Consider the following 17,523-nt stretch of genomic DNA (forward strand, 5'->3'; position numbering starts at 1 on the left):
AATATTACAGACGCACACTGTGTGTGTGTAGATAAAAGTTTAATATATAATAACACCATTATTATAAGGGAAAAAAAGAAAAAGAAACCTGATTTTCACACAAAAGACTTTGAAGATTAATGAGGAGGCCAGGGACAGCAGTGGGAATAAGAGGAGAGGGATAGGACATTATAGACGGTGGGAAAGAGGATGGGGGGGGAGGGAAGAGAACCACGTTTATGGGGGAGTGTTTAATGGGACATTATGACTGATCTCATTTGTTGAGTTGGCTGTTTCTTTTTTAAAAGAGAATGAAGGCTCACCACCTTTAAAAAATCCCTCCAGAAATTGTACCCTTCAGGGATAAATATTGGTATAAGCCAGCAGTTCTCAACCTGTGGGTCACGACCCCTTTGGGGGTCGAACAACCCTTTCACAGGGGTCACCCAATTCATAACAGTAGCAAAATGACAGTTATGAACTGGTCAGACAGTGGCCAGTCTTTCCTCCAGCTTGACTTGTAACTAATAATACCATAAATCAAACAGACTGCAGATGGAAAGGACAAAGCAGAGTTCAAGGGAGCCAACCATAGAGCTTAGAAACAGATCTACATACAAACAGGGATGTGGTGTCGCAGGGTGGCATTTCAAACCAGTTGGGTAAGGATGGATTATTCAGACAGTGGTGTTGGGACCACTAGTGCATCACCTGGAAAAAGGGGGCGGGGGAGTCACCACAACATGGCAAACTGTCTTAAAGGGCTGAGGCATTAGGAAAGTTGAGAACCACTGTGTTAAAATTTACAGTCTGAGAACCCTAAAGGGGCATTTCTACTGTTCTCTAGGATCACTACCAGTTGGAATGGGCTCCACGGCAATGAATTGTGAGTCTTAAGGTTCTACTAACTACTGTACATTTCAGGAACGTAATCCTACAGATTAACTCTTTTCTACTCATAGTGGAAGAAAGAAGTCCAGGGGTATGTAGCCTCTCTGTTTCACACGTCTTCAATTAATATGCCTCTTCTGACCACAATCCCTAATGTAATGCATTACAAATCCTAGCATGTAGTCCTTTGGCTATAATCCCATTTTGGAAGGAGTTCTCTGCTATGCAGAGCTCCGGTGGCAAAAGGGATTAAGCATTAGGTTCCTAACCACAAGGCCAGCAGTCCCACCAGCCGCTGCACAGGCGAAAACATGAAGGGGTAAAGTGATAATGTGGGAAACCTGCAGGGGCAGGTCAACCCTGTCCTGGAGGGTCACTAGTGCATTTGACTTGGTTTTCTGTTTTCTCTGCTATGCCAATTGGCAGGATTAAGGCAGCAATAACCCTCCACTTTAGTAGAGGATGTGAACCAAGGCCACCATCTTTTTTCCTTTGGTTGGCTGAAAGAAAGCCAAAGGTCAGTCTTGGAAGCTTGAGGTCAGATATGGCCCCCTCATCCCATTTTATTTTGTGTTTTTTTTCTTTTGTTTTTCCCTCCAACCCATTTTAACAGTAGTGTAATACAACTTAAGATATCAGATGCCTGTCCTCATTCAACTGGTTACAATGGCGGAATCACTGACTGCATACCTATGGTTTCATAGTACATGGTTACCATTCCTCAGCAAGGCCTTCGTTTCCAATATCCTCAACTTGAGGAAAAAGTAATGGGGGCTCTGGGAAAGTGGGGTGCCTTCAAAATTTGAGGGAAGAGTGTCATTTTTTCCCATTCCATATTTTCATGAACTTTTTGAAGTACTTTGGTATGTACAATTTTTTCTATTAAAAAAATCATTAAGCCCCCAAAGACAATATTCCTGTTTGGAGCAGCCAATTCCCATAGAGGACCACAGAGCTGGTCCTACCACAAGACATGGCATCCCCTCACTGACCCATAGTGCACTGGAGACACAGTACAAGAACTGTGACCAGTCTGTTCCTCACACACCAGGGCGAAACACGAAGGGAGTGCAACAGAGCAGCAAGGGTAGCAAAGCAATAAAGTCCCCGAGGAATCCCAAAAATACTTTGGGGAAAGGGTTTGGCACCTCATCAGACTCAATCCAAAAATATTCATAAAGGTCAACAGAGAGACCTGTAACTATTTATAGGTTTCCTTTTTCCCCCCCTTCCATGTACATCTACATAAAATAGGCAGGATAAACAAGCCCAAGGAGAAAACAGTTTGGGGGGAACACAGGCGATGGGGAGGTAAGGGAAAGGAAAGGTGGCGCTAACAAACCAAGGGGCAGGGAACAAGTGATCTAAAATTGATGGCGAGGAGAGCGTAGAATGCCTGGAGGTCTGATCAAGTGCAATATAGCTGAGAGGAATTACTGAGAGCCGAATGAAGGTCAAACATGATTGTGGGACAGGAAGTAAAAGGAAATAGAGGAAAGAACTAGGAAGCAAAGGCACTTATAGAAGTATAAATACAGGCATGCAGATATGTAAATATATTTATAACGACCAAGACATAGATCTATGTACATTTATCTATATGTTAAGTATTAAGGTAGCAGATGGACATTGGGCCTGTACTCAAAGTCCTCCCTCAATGCAAGAATACTTTGTTCAATAAACAGGCATTCTGTGATGCTCAACATCCCAACATAATTGCTGAAGACAAATGGGTACATAAGCAAATGTGGTAAAGAAAGCTGATGGGAAAAAAAAGAAAGGTGATGGTGCTTGGCTCTTAAAAGATAAAGTATCTGGAGTCTTCAAGGCTTGAAGGTAAACAAGCTGCCATTTAGCTGGGAAGCAGCAAAGCCCACATGGAAGAAGCACACCAGACTGTGTGATTATAGGTACACTGGTATAAGTAGTGATACCATGAGGGTATGTGGAATATGGAGGCAGAAAGCGGGAACCGATCTAAATAACTGACATATAACGCCCCCCCCCTTCTCCACCCCCCACCCAGGGTGAGAAACAACAGAAACATGGGTGAAGGGAAACAGCAGACAGTGTAAGATGTGAAAATAATAATAATTTATCAAGGGTTCACGAGAGTGGGGGAAGGAGAGAAAACATGAGCTGATACCAAGGGCTCAAGAAGAGAGAAATTGTTTTGAAAAGAATGATGGCAACATGTGTAAATGTGCTTGACACAAGAGTTCCCAACAAAATGATTTTTCAAAAATCATTAAAATATAACTGAAATATTTAAAATATGCTCTCAGTTACATGCGTCTTTAAATAATCAAAATATAAACTATAAAGTTAACCAGTAGAAATAATGCAGTCTTGGATAATACATAATTACCAAATTTTGAATTTGCAAATGGGTCTCCATATTCAGCGACTGCACAGATTTATGATATTCTCCAAAGTAGCAAACAGAAAGAGTTAAGTTCAAATGGAAGCCTTTGAATGATGTAATCAACCTTTTCAACTATGTCATGGGATCCATATCTTGTCTTTCTTTACACTCTTTCAAATACCTAAAATATAAGATCTTCAAATTCTTCTACAACTGCACTGACCACTTTACCAGAACTTTCCCCCAAAATATCATTTTCCTAAAGAAGCTGCCCCTAGTGCCTATCTTCTGTGCATTCAAAGCAATCTGTATCTTATAGGTTGACTTATTCTCCCCCAAAATACAGGCTTGAAATCCAAACTCCTATAGCCACTACCAGCGAGCCGATTCCAGGTCACAACAACCAGACAGGGCACAGCAGAACTGTCTTTTGGGACTTCAACGCTGCAAATCTTTACTGAGCAGATCTTCACAGTTTTCCCCCAGAGTAACTGGTAGATTTGAACTGTTGAGCTTTTGGCCAGTGGCTCAATAAGTAATCCTCTATGCTACTAGATATGGATGCCTATTAAGGAATATGATTCCCTTTGCTGTGTTAATAACTTTACCTCAGTGGAGAGTGTGTCCTGAATTTACTCACTTCTGGGTTATAGGCACCGAAGAGACACAGAAGTAAGCACACATGCAAAAACATGCCTTCTGAGGACCACCAAATAACCAAGAAGCAATGGGGTGAGGAATTCCCCAACAGTACAGAGACAGCCTGCATTATACTCAGGGCCCGACTGAAGTCCTCTAATATCCTAAATGTAGCAAAGGTTCTCTGTGTGGTTTAGGGGGGAAATCCTAGCCCTGAAGTTTCTTGGTGGGCTTCAGAATGCATCCATTTCCCTGCTTGTGCTCATGCCTGTGTCTCATCTGTTTTCCTAATTTAGAAGCAATTAGGTTTAGGACACTTGCTCTATTGAGATAACATCATTAAACATAGCAAATGAAAGAATCTACCAGTCGGTCAAGGTGAAAGATGAGGCTGTCTATTCCCAGAAAGTTGTACAGATTTGGAAACCATAAAAATCGACACTATGAGTAGGAAGCAACTGAGTAGACACAAGTTCAAGTTGTGAGCGCTATGATATAACCTTGCTTATATCTCGCTTGAATTTTCAGAGACCCTTTTAAGAACAGATTTAATACATTGAACACTAACATTAGAAGACCAAACTAGTGGGGAGACTACATCAAGGACAACATAAACGAAGAAAGTAAAAGGTCGCTAAAGAGGAAAAGAAGACAATGTACAAATGGATGTCAGAAGAGACTCTGAAATTTGCTCTTGAATAGTTCTCAAAAGCCAAACTCACTGCCATTGAGTCCACGCTGACTCACGGCGCCCCTATAGGGCATGTAGGACGGCTCCTGTGAGTTTCCAAGACTGTACCTCTTTATGGGAGTAAACACTCCGGTCTTTCTCCCATGAAGTGGCTGGTGGTTTTAAACTACTGAGCTTGAAGTTAGCAGCCCAATGCATACCAGCGCACCTGAATGAAAAGCAGCTAAAGTGCAAGGAAGACGTGATGACATGAAAGAGCTGAAGATCTCAAAAACCAGCTTGAGAAGACAAAGTAATAAAATGTGCCAAGTCCTAAAATTAGAAAATCAAAATGGAAGAATATATTCAGCATTGCTAATGGCGAAAGAATGAGGGGAAAATGGAAACCTCTAGTTACTTATGAAAGGGTTCTATGGGGAAAATATTGAATGACTGTTATTCGAACAAAAGGATACTATGTACCTTTAAATCAGGAAAAGTCTGTCACCAAGATCTATTAGTCGAGTACAAGTCACAAGGCAATGTTCTACTTAGGAACTTAAAGCTTACAAACAGCGATCTAAGGTACCATCACTGGTCTCTCCCACTTCAAAGAAAGGTAATGAAAATCATGACCAATGAAAACAATGAGTGTAATGGACTAATGGAATCCGCAAGCATCAGTTTCCACAACCTTGAAACCAGAAGAACTAGCTGGTGTCTGCCTACCCCGAGCAGCTCTGAAAAGGACACTAGAAGGTCCTGGATAGGGTGATTGTGAAAAAAAATTAAACTTGCAAGAGACCGGGCTTACAGGTTGGATACAGACAGGTGGGACATCACCACCCCTCCCCTCCAAGACTATCTATGGCCTTTAGTCACCCTTCAGGTGTGGAACTGAACTCACCACTGTGGCAGAATATACCATATCAGACCAAAAGACTTACTCAACAATATAGTTCTGAGGATTAGGAAGGAGGAGGAACAGGAAGAGAAACTAGAGGGAGAAAGTGGAATAAGTAATGGTACACTGAAGGGACTGACATGGAGTTGACATGAAATGTGTAAGAATTTTAGAATGATGATCTGTAAACCTTCACCTAAATCACATTAAAAGGAAAGGTTCATATCCTTCTGGTATACTTATGCAATCTGTATGCTGAGCAAACAATCTCAGAAGCTAGACTCTATGTGGAAGAACGTGGCATCAGGACTGAAGTACTCAACATGGCTCTCTAACCATGGTCTTTGTAACTATCATCAAATTCCTAGGTGGTGCCACTGTTTGATGCTGGCAAGTCTTTCTGAGCTCACAGTTACTCTGTGCACAACTGAATGAAATATTGCCTAGTCTGTGTCCTCAAAATCGTTATGTTTGATCCCATTGTTGTAGCCATTGTATCAATCCATCTTGTTCAGGGTCTTCCTCGTTTTGATCTCCCATTTTATCAATCATGATGTTCTTCTCCAGGGCCTATTCCCTAGTGATGACGTGCCAAAGCATGTGACGCAAAGTCTTACCTTCTTGCGTAGGACTATGCAAATGTGAAATACTTGTAGCCCACCAAGGGACTGGATATCTTGCTTAAGTAAATAGGGTAGGGGCTGGAACCATCCAAATACAATGTACAGGTTGGTCTGTTTTGCCATCTCATCTGGCTTAAAGTAAGTCTGTTAACTTCCATCTGAGTGTAAATGAGCCATCCACAGCTGGAAAGGAAGATCTCATGACTATCAAAACAGAAGAGCCAGGAATTAATGCAACCTTTAGACCTGAGGGCTCTGAGCTGGCAAACTTCCAGATGCAGGAGGCTAAGAGGGAAGGAGTTGTAACGTCTGCAAACAGAAGTGGCAAAAAAATAAGCTTCCAGCAGCAGACCGAGGAAACTGGCAGAAGACCAGCAGGAGATGGTGCCATGGGCTTCTGGGACCATGCAGCAGGCGGAGTTAGGTAGAGCTGAGTACCTTCCAACAAAGGCTTACTGGTAGAGTGTGATGCCTCTGGGTACATATGAGTCCCTAAAAAGTTTTGTAATGCTTGCCCCGAAGGTCACAAGCAAAGGGTGACCCTTCCTCAGAAGATGGTAAGTCTTCTGGAAAATCTGTATCCTGAGTTAGTACTGAACAAAAATTGTAGCCTGCTTCTTCCTGAAAACCTCATAATCCTGGTCTAAGAGTGGCCTTCGTACCAAAATTATCAAATGCAACCGAGAAGAACAACATCTCCTAGGAAGGGCAATTGGTATCACAACTGGTTGGAGGGTAAAGACATGAGTCAAAATTGACTCAATGGCAGTGGCTTTGGGATTTGGAGTCTCCACTTCACAGGAATCAGCCCCACACTACTGCTCCTGATTCAGTCCTTCCCTTTAAAGCTAAAGGAAGTCATTTTTGCAAAGGAAATTCATTACCAACCTGTGACAGAGAAGCAGGTGATACAAATTTGCTTGCAGAAAGACAGGAGGTCTTGAAGTATTTAGTAATGAATTAGAGACTACAATCTTCAATATAAAGAAAATGTACATCCTCACACTGGATTAATAAGCAATATAAACAAAAGATTGAAGTTGTTATTGACTTCAAACAACATACTGCTCTGGGCACACACTGAGAATGATGGTGTGCAATGGAGCTGGACAGATCTGACCTCCTCAGGCTTCCCTGTTGCCATAAGGCAAGAGCAGACATGCCTCCACACTTCATCCTTTGTTACTATTCCAACACCAACTGTTTCTCCCATGCTACTCTATATCTATGCTGGGTTTGACAATCCAAAGCAATGGCCACACAGAACTCACAGAACAAACTCAGTTAGGGGGTTTATTAAGGAAGTCAACAGATTACAAGTCAGAATCAACAAACAGTACCCAAGTCTCTCTCCAGTTCTCACCTCTGAAGCATGTGGTCCCTGGGTCTTGTTTCCATCAACCAGGAAGCAGGCCATGTCCCTCTGTTGCACAGTTCTGTATTCTGGGGCCATAGGAGAAGGTACCCCTTAGTCTCCACACTGCTCCACTGAGTGTCTACGCCACCATCTACGATGCATTTGGTCGCAGCGGTCACTGCCACTTTAGACATAACTTGAATGTGCTTTTCCAAGGTCCTCAGCATTTCTTTCTCAGAACAAAAACTAACCCATCCCGTCTGTTAGTGTGACACATGCCCTATTTGCATAGTCCCACCCAGTTGGTGAAAGTTACAGACTTGGACAGCAGAGGCTTATTAAGAAATGTGCCTGATCCAAGCCATGGTATTTTCTATCCCCTCATATGCATATGAAAGCTGGACAGTGAATAAGGAAGGCTGAAGAAAAACCTTGGAATGGTGGTGTTGGTAAAGAATGCTGGACACACCAGTGTATTCAAGAAAAATGAACAAATCTCTCTTAGCAGAATATCCAAAGGAAACTGGTGGTCTATCAATAATACATTATAGTTAAGGTGGGGCTACGGAAGTGGTTAGAGTACATAATGTTAGAAGAGCTTGCAGGATTGGTCCAGGGTCTTTCAACCAAGACAGTCAGGGCTTAACTGATAGGGCATGACTCCTGACTATGGACCCCCACACTTCAATCTCCATCAAGGAGCCCCTATGGGAGAATGGCCTTCCCAGGGATTAGCTGGGGGCAAGACTCTTCACATCCCTGCTCTGTGCTCAGAAGGAATTCAACAGAGACGTAATCCACATGGGGCTCTACAAATTGATTTTGGCCTTTCACAGTCCATCCATAGCCTTCTACAAACAGGTGCTCAGAATGTAAGCTCTAATACCAAACAAAACTCACCACCATCAGTCAATACTGACTCCCAGTGACCCTATAGAGCAGGACAGAATTGTCCCTGGGAATTTCTGACACTAGTAACTTTTACAGGCATAGAAAGCCCCATCTTTCTCCTTAGGCACTGCTAGTGATTTCGAACTGCTGCCCTTAAGGATGGCAGCCCAAATGAGCACAGGGCTAAGTTCTAATACACTATAGAGAAAATTTTCTTTTCGTGTTGCTATAGCCAATGCAACCTTTTCAGTTCTCATCTTGAAAGATTTCTCAGCAACCTTCAACTTATGGAATGACCATGGCCTCTTTTAAAAACTTATATCCCTTGATTCTGTGATGTCAATGAAAATTTCCTCCAACTACTCCTTCCTAGTTTCCTTTACTGGCTCTGTTTCCCCCACCCCCAATAATTAAATGTTGAGACATCATATGGCTTAGCCCTAGCCCTCCTGCCTTCTTGGTATGTATGATCTCCTTAAGCAATCTGATCTCACATCTCATAAAGGTATCAATTTAAAACTATATATTGACAACTTCCAAATTTACATCCAGTCCAAACATCTTTGCTAAAAGTTCAATTTATATATGCCCAATTACTCTTAAGCTTCTCTACTTTTATGTGCCACTGTCTAAACCTGAGTTATGACTGAACCATAACAAAAAGATAGTAACAAAGAAAAAGGTCTTTCCTGAAATTAACAAATAAAAGCTTCTTCTTCCTCTCCCAGTATTCCCTCCCTCAGGCTTCAGACACACTAACCCTGGAAATGGAAATCAGCCTTCCACTCTCTCTCACTCAAACTCCCAGCCATCAGGTCACTTCTGACCCACAGCAACTCCACAGGGCAGGGCAGAAGTGCCCTGGGGGGTTTTGGAACTGTAAATCTTTTTTTTTGGGGGGGGGGGCAACTGATTTATTTTCTTCTTTTTTTAAGAAGGTGAACTTATATTTCTTTATAACTCATGCCAAAAATGTCAAGTACTTTTAGAATCTTTGCCATGAAAGGTGCTTTTGAGATAAGAGTTTATTCACTAAGTTTTATGCAATCCCCTAATTAGTTTTCTTGAAACAGTTTTATTAGCGCTGTATCCACATGTCATACAATAGTTCAGTCATATCAAGAAGAGTTGTACAATTATCACCACATTCAATTCTAGACCATTTTCTCCTCCCTTAATTTTATTTTACTTTTTAACTTAATTTTATATTATTGTTATTCATGTGGTTTTTTTTCTAATTGTGATTTTTTTCTAAATATGCACAACAAAACACTCTCCAAGTCCACAACTTCTTTTTTTAAGCGTTTTATTAGGGGCTCATACAACTCTTATCATAATCCATACATACATCAATTTTGTAAAGCACATCTGTACATTCATTGCCCTCATCATTTTCAAAGCATTTGCTCTCCACTTAAGCCCTTGGCATCAGGTCCTCTTTTTTTTCTTTTCCCTCCCCGCTCCCCCCTCCCTCATGAGCCCTTGATAATTTATAGATTATTATTTTGTCATAGCTTGTCCTGTCCGACATCTCCCTTCACCCCCTTTTCTGTTGTCCATCCCCCAGGGAGGAGGTCACATGTAGATCCTTGTAATCGGTTCCCTCTCTCCAACCCCTTCTCCCTCTACCCTCCCGGTAACACCCCTCACACCCCTGGTCCTGAAGGTATCATCCGCCCTGGATTCCCTGTGCCTCCAGCTCCTATTTGCACCACTGTACAGCCTCTGCTCTATCCAGACTTGCAAGGTAGACTTCGGATCATGATAAATTTTTACAAGAGTGAAAGCCTCATCTTTCTCCCAGAATGGCTGGTGGTTTCAAATACTGACCCTGTGGTTAGCAGCCCAGCGCACGACCCACTATGTCACCAAGGCCCCCATGTAACCCATTAGGAGGTAATTTTACCTCCTAAAATTTGTCAAATCCAGCTATTTTTTTATTGTTACCACCATACTGAACCAGATTAAAAAAAAAAAACTATAACTCACCAAACCCCCAAAGTTACAACCATACTGGACCAAGATTCCATCATCTCTTGCCTAAATTGCCGTAATAGCTAAACTCTGGGCTATGAAAAGTGTTGCCTACAGACCAACAGTGTTTCACAAGTTTTGTTATTGGTCTAAGTAAATACAGAAACTACTAAACATTTAGAACCGTTTATAGCAATCTGAAACCATCACATCATCCTTTTATAAGTTTTACAAAAGTACCAGTGTCCAACAGATTAGATTAAAACAAAATTGGTCCTTCACTGCAGATAGACTTGAGAAGCACTGGTCTAAACGGCATCTTTGCATGTACTCTGATTTCTCCTCAGATCTCCACGAGCAGCCAAGTGGTAACTTAGAGCAGAACTCTGAGTTATTCTGTAGCTTGACTGTCTTTCAGAGGCTTCCCTGTGTAGCACTGAGGATTTAAGCACACTCTGGTCAGCAAGGATGTGATCATTAGGCTACAGCCTTATTTCACACCACCCAAAGTAAGTGTGCCAAGGTCCAGCCCTTACTGAAGTTTTCAGTTTCCATAAGTTTTCAGTTCTAGAAAACTGAACTTGTCATCACGTGGGTGAATCAGTTCATTATTCAAGTTTCACCCTAGAGGTTCAAAGCTACTTCTTCAGAAAAACACTCCCTTACACTTCTGATACAATAATAGTAGCCTTTCACTGTATATAGTAATTTTCCTTTGTTGTTATCTTAACTGTAATTATTATTTTTCTAATTACTTGGTCAGCTTTATTCCCAAATCCTTGCACTTACAGTCCTCAGAAAAACATTAAAGCAACAGATACTGCCCTAAGACATCTTTTAATGGCTCACGGAAGTGTTTGGAGAGAAATCAAAGTGCATGCCAGGGGTGCTCAATACTTCGACTGCGATCTACTAGTTGCTCACAAATGTAGTGTGGGTACATCACAGGGCATTAAAAAAATAGACGTAAGCCTATCATCAATCCCATCACTTAACTGATATACAGCGCAGCCAATCAGATGCAATCTTAGGTGTCAAATGCACGTGCAAACAAGTGCGCTAAGTGCAGCAAAACTGACAAGCTAAGTTATCGCCAATTTTTAGACCTTGTCTCTTTCTCTTAAACGTAAGAAAGGGTATTAAAATGTGGGGGGGAGCTGGACCAAATAAGAAAACAAAAAGTACCACTTTCATACGGAATGGGAAATTTTGAAACTACAAACCGACATTCAGCTGAAGTCCAGAGGGCATGAACAGTTCTGGAACTTACAGAAAGTACCCAAACATATTGTATTATTCAGCTCTACTTATTTATGTGAGTCAGCCTTTTCCAACATAAAGATCCTAAGTCCAAGGCCCATTCCAGCATGACTGATGATCATTTGGAAGTGTGCTTGAGGCTGGTTGTCAGCAGCTACTGTCCGGACTATGCTCCCTGGCTCATTCCAGTCAGTCCAACTCATCATAGTAAACTCAGGTAATAACAAAAAATGTACCTAGTTAATTGTGTTGTACAATATGGACTCATGCGGTCATGCAAGATATATAAACATACATTGTACATAAAGAATTCTCAATGAATGTATGAATAAATGTAATAAAATGTTTTGCATTTTTGGAGTTACTAGGTCATTTTGACTTGATCCTTTTATAAGTAGTTCACATGAAAAAGTGTGAGAATCCCTGGTGTATGCAAAGAAATCAACTAGATCAATGCATCGTATTACTCTGTGCTGATGAGGTAGTGGTTACATATGGGGCTGCTAAGTGAAAGGTTAGAAGTTTGAAACCACCAGCCACTCATGAAAGAGACAGGGCTTTCTATTCCCGTAAAGAGTTAGTCTGGAAACTCACAGGGACAGTTCTACCCTGCCCTAGAGGCTCAGTGAGTCGGCATCAACTCAACGACAGTGAGTCTGGAGTTTCTTATTACACAAGATTTTTCTTCCATGAATAACCGAACCACAGCCAAACCCACGCCATTGTGTGATTCCAACTCACAGTGATCCTATACTTTGGAGGCTGTAAATCTGTATGGGAACAAATAGCTTCATTTTTTCTCCAAGGCACGATGGTGTGCTTGAACCATCGATCATGGGTTGGCAGTGTCCAATGCTTAGCCAGCATCACCACCAGATATTTCCTTGAATAAAGGTACCTTCTTATCAACACGTATCACCAAAGCCTACCATAGTGCCTGGCACAATCTGTTGGTTCAGTAAACTCTTGTTAAATGAAATACTCTGTCAGCAAAGAAAATGGCGAGGAGGAACAGCACACACAAATATGTATGTAGTCCCAAGTAAGGCTTAAGAGAAGACTGTGGTTGGTGCTTTATAAAAGTTCAAACTCATTAGGTTCCATGATAATGTAAAATCTTCATATGAGAAAGAAAGAGAGAGAAAGGATTTTCAGAGGGGTCAAGATCTGGTCTAAAGTCCCCCCACAAGGAAGAGGAATGTCTGAAAAACAACACAACATTCTGAAACCAGAGTTCTTAGCTCCACTGCTTTCTTAGCTGTGCGATTTTTGTGCAAGCAATCAGTATCTAAGGTTGCCCAGCACTGAAATGGTGATATAAAGGCTTCTTCAGTAAAGTTGAAATGAGTTAGTATGCACATGTCATTTAAAGCACTTTAAGAGGACCTGATGCAAGGGGCTTAAGTGGAGAGCAAATGCCTTGAGAATGATTGGGGCAGGGAATGTATGGATGTGCTTTATACAATTGATGTATGTATATGTATGGATTGTGGTAAGAGTTGTATGAGTCCCTAATAAAATGTAAAAGAAGAAAAGAGAAAAAAATGATTAGGGCAAAGACTGTACAGATGTGCTTTATACAATTGATGTATGTATATATATGAACTGTGAAAAGAATTGTATGAGCCCCAATAAATTGTTAAAATTAAAAAAAAAGAATTGGAAAAAAAATAAATAAAAATTGTAAAAAACTAAAAAAAAAATAAAAATAAAAACTTAAAAAAAAAATAAAGCACTTTAGCTCTTATCCTTCATTACCTTTAATAGTATTCACAGTATTCACTGAAAACTTTGGATGCGACCATACTAAAAATCCCACTGTGATCAAACTGATTCTGACTCCCAGAGAATCTACGCAGGGTTTCTGAGACTGTAAATCTTTACAGGAGATGGCCTCAACTTCTCCCATACAGCAGCTGGTGGGCTTGACTTTCCAACCTTGCAGTTAGCAGTTCATTCAACAATCATCTGGAGATGCCATCAGGCTCCTTGTACGGGCCATACAGGAAAGCAAAACCAAACTCATGGCCCTTGAGTCAATTTGGACTCATCGTGACCCTATAAGACAGGGAAGAACTGCTCTGTGGGATTCTGAGACAGAAATTCTTATGGGAGTAGAAAGTCTACCCTTTGGAAAAGCTGGTGGTTTCAAACTGCTGACCTTGAAGTTAGCAACCCAAAACATAACCACCATACCACTATATTAGTAAGGCCTATGTTAGAACATAAATTACAGAAGAGATTACATTATTATTCTCTGATAAGAGTTTTCCCAACTAGAGTAGTGCAAGAATTAAGTCCTACAAAGACTGGTCTGTGTAAGTTTCCTTGGTTTTCTGGATAGGTGTTAGGAGAGGTGCTAAATAATTTATATACTTGGGATGTCTGAAAGTATTAAGGCTTTTTATTGGAATTTTGGTTGAGAATGGTTGTGCTCATTTATCCTGAATACCTGGCACACATTAGGTGCTCATTAAATATTTGGGGGGAAATATGCACAAACAAAACCAAAGGAATGGTGTGGCCAGCAGAGAAAATGATTAAATGTCCATTTTAATCTAGCCCTTCCAAATTTCGATAAACCTTTTTAAAAGTTTTACATTTTCTTCAACTAAGTTCTTTGACTCTAATATTTTTGGTGAAGACAATGCCACAGGAAAGCCAAGAGACTATGTGGAAAAAGAAGAGATGGAAGGTAGGTAGGATATGAAATATGCAGAGGAAAGGGCAAAAGTTCTTCTGGGCAAAGTTACCACATAACCAACTGCTACTCAGTTTGGGGGCACACGGCACTGGTACTAACTTTTTTAAAAGGCTTTGAGCAATACATAGAGAAGCATTTTGATAATTACTTATATTTATATTTTACATGTACTTGGAATAGCAAATTGTAATTTCAAATTTTTACTGTTTTTAGCAATACTAAATTAAACAAAATCTATTTACATTTGTTTCTTCAACAGCTTGTAAGCAGATAGTTTAAAAACAATTTTTTAAACCATCCTATTTTTTTGAGTCAAACCTGGGGAAATACCAAGAATGAACCTAACATGTTGAGAGTGTACTCAATGAATGACGCCAAAGTTTTATCTTGAGATGTAATTCCCACGAGTTCTGAGACTTGCTGTACTGACAACCTTGTGTGTAATATTCTCATTTTCCACGATGGGCAAGCTACACATTTCAACTTCATTTAATCCCAAAATGATTAAAATTCTGATATATCCAATGGGTATGTAAAATATCAACTAATCTTCATGTAGCCTGGAAATTTATGCCAAATAAAAAGCTAACATCTTTCATTTTGCAACCAAATGTAAATCCGAAGGGCATTCAATGCAGAAGTCAAAAGTAGCTTCCCATTCCCACCTTCCTCTCCCATCAGGATTAACCTTACCAGGAGGCAAACCAAGTCAACCGAAGGGATGACAAAAGCAGTCGCTTTTATTGACAGCTCACCATGTGCCAGGCACGGTTTCAAGTTCCTGATCTGCAGTTAACTTACGCAACTTATCGTGACCACGCTATGAGGAGGGATCCTCATCTTAAAACTGTAAGAACTATTCGGGTACAGAGAGAGTAAACAACTTGCCAAAAGTCAGTGCTGAGATGGCAGGGCAGGAGTTTGTTTAAACTCTGGCAACGTGGTAACAGCCTCAGCTGCTCATCACTAGGCAACACTTCTCTCAAGAACGAGGTGGTAATCTGAAGTAGTCCTCTCTTCCCATTCCGGCCAGGGGACACACAACTGCCCAAGGCGTGAACCTTCTATTATGACTGAAGTTTGCAGTGCCAGGTAAAGTGGGTCCAGTGGAGAGGAAGTGGGAAGAACGCCTACTAAGAATGAGAAGAGGGGAATCCCGGCCCACGAGTATTCCCACATAGACAAAGCTTCAGGAGGGCTCAATGACACCGTCCACGGCCCCAGAAACGGAAGAAAGACGCCCGGAAGTGGGGATTGGCAGAAGGTGAATCTTACTTCTCCCGGGCCCGGCGACTCGAACTCCCTCCTCCTCTACGAGAGGGAATTGTACCAACCCTCAAGCCGGGGTGGAATTACAAAGGCTGCAGAAGGGGGGTAAAGCGCAGACTAGAACTTGGGACTGCGAGTCTGAGATGCCCTTAAGGGAGCGAGCACTGCCGAGAGGGCAGCGTGGAGGTGGAGGCAGGGGAGGAACGGCAGAAGAGCTGGGTGGTCTGCAGAGCGAGACGGGGCCCTAAAGCGGGAGGGCAGTTTCCAGTGTGTGGCCGCAGGTGTGTCGGGGGAGGAGGGCGCTCGTCGCCTTGGGCCGCGTTCGGGGTGGGCAGGTACACGGACGAGGGACTGGAGGGGAGCTCAGGTAGGGGGTGGGGGGTGCAGTTAAATGAGGTCCACCGGCAGGCGGAAAGGAGGGGCGAGGCCTGCGGAGGCAGGCGAGGGGGCGTCCCAGGCGGTGGCGGGCGAGAGATCAGGGGAGGGTCCTCAGGGGAGGTGGCGCCGCGGGAGGGGAGAGGGCAGAGTCGGGGCCGCGGCGGGCCGTGCAACGCTGGGGCTGGGGGCCCCGGACGCGGCGGGGAGGGGGCGCCGCGGGGAAGGGGAGGCCGCCCGGCGCCGGCGAGCCCGGGGTAGCGGGGTCCCGCGGGCAGGCCCGCGGCGGGCACCGAGGGGGAGGGGCACGTACCCGGACCGGCGGGGCGGCGGCGGCTCCTCTCCGGCGGCGGCCGCGGCGGCCCCAGAGCCCGAGGCTGCGGCGGCCGCGGCGGCTGAGACGAGGCGGCGAGTCCTGGGGGCGGCCGCCTCCGCCGAACTGCATCCCTCCTTCCCGCCTTCCTCCCCGGCCTCCCGCTCCTAAACTTCTTCCCCGGGATAAACAAACCCGCCGCCAGGGGCGGCCGCCTCGGTTGCTCCCGCCCCCGCGCAGCTCCCCCACCCCGGGCCCGTCCCGACGCTCGCTTCCTAGTTGCGACTCCCAGCCCTCGCTCGCAAGGGCGCGTGCGCGCGGCGGCGAGTCGCGAAGCTCTTCCTCCTTCCCTCCCGCACCAGGCACTTCCGGGTGCGCCTGGATCCGCCGCCGGGTTTTAGAAGTCGCCGCCGCCGCCGCCGGGTTTTGGACGTCGCCGCGCCTCCGGGTTTTGGAAGTCGCCGCCGCCGCCGCCAGGCACTGAGAGGCTAAGTCTAGAGCCGCTTGCTCGCCCGGACCTTGGAGGGTCAGAATAGAAGGGGCCTGCTTTTGCGGGGACCCTTTCCCAGGCCCGCGTTAAACTTTCCTCTCCTAGAAATCCCACCGTTGCACCTCAACTTAAAGGCGGCCACCGTTTCACTGTGCAAGTTTTGGGGAGCGGAACCAGTATTAGATAAAGCCAGGTACAACTTTCATGGAGCCCCCGGTGCGAGCCGAGAGCGATAGGTGTTGGTGAACCACGAACAGCAGTGTAGTCTCCAAAGAACAGCCGGATAGACAGACAGAAAGCGCCAGAGCGGAGAATGGAGCCGTTTTCGGTGGCATGAGATGAGGCACGAAGTCCTCCTACCTGGGAGAGGGGACAGCCCAGGACGCTGGGAGAAGCGCAGCGGGGCGCGGGCATCTTTAGAGGTTGACAAATGAAGCTGTTACTGAGCAAACATCTGCATTTGTGAGGAGCTGCGTCTTGGAGTTTAGAGAGGGAATTCCAAAGACCAGAACTTTATTCGGCACTTTCAGGTTAAAGATAATGGATCTAGCTGCCTTGAGTGATCTAATGAAAGAGGTTTGAGGGACCAACAATTCAGGCTTTGCCACATTACCAGCAGTATCTTTTAAGGACAACTTTCACTTAACGGAGTGTGCATTGATCATGGTTACTCTTGTCTTTTACCTGGCTTCCAGAGAGAAGGGGAGGCCGAAGGACTAACCTTTATGAAGTATATGCTGTGTGCCAGGCACTGAACCAGACACTGTACTTTTATGGTTTTTTAAAAAAATCCTTTCAACTTTTTTTGCATCTACCTGG

At 43.7% G+C, this 17,523-nt stretch overlaps 1 protein-coding gene across 4 annotated transcripts in view; it reads right to left on the bottom strand.

Moving 5' to 3' along the window:
* Nucleotides 1-16,439, bottom strand: part of SPOPL (speckle type BTB/POZ protein like) — a 55,123-nt gene extending 38,684 nt beyond the window's left edge. For 3 of the 4 annotated variants that reach the window (XR_012779379.1, XM_075530017.1, XM_075530016.1), the window contains exon 1: nucleotides 16,215-16,437. The gene's annotated coding sequence lies outside the window, so the exon portion shown is untranslated. Of the gene's footprint in view, nucleotides 1-16,214 lie in introns of all 4 variants that reach the window. The other variant, XM_075530020.1, reaches the window with a different exon arrangement.
* Between the last annotated feature and the right edge of the window lie 1,084 nt (nucleotides 16,440-17,523).

The sequence above is a fragment of the Tenrec ecaudatus genome, chromosome 13 (assembly GCF_050624435.1).
Source record: "Tenrec ecaudatus isolate mTenEca1 chromosome 13, mTenEca1.hap1, whole genome shotgun sequence".
In the NCBI taxonomy this organism is placed as follows: Eukaryota; Metazoa; Chordata; class Mammalia; order Afrosoricida; family Tenrecidae; genus Tenrec; species Tenrec ecaudatus.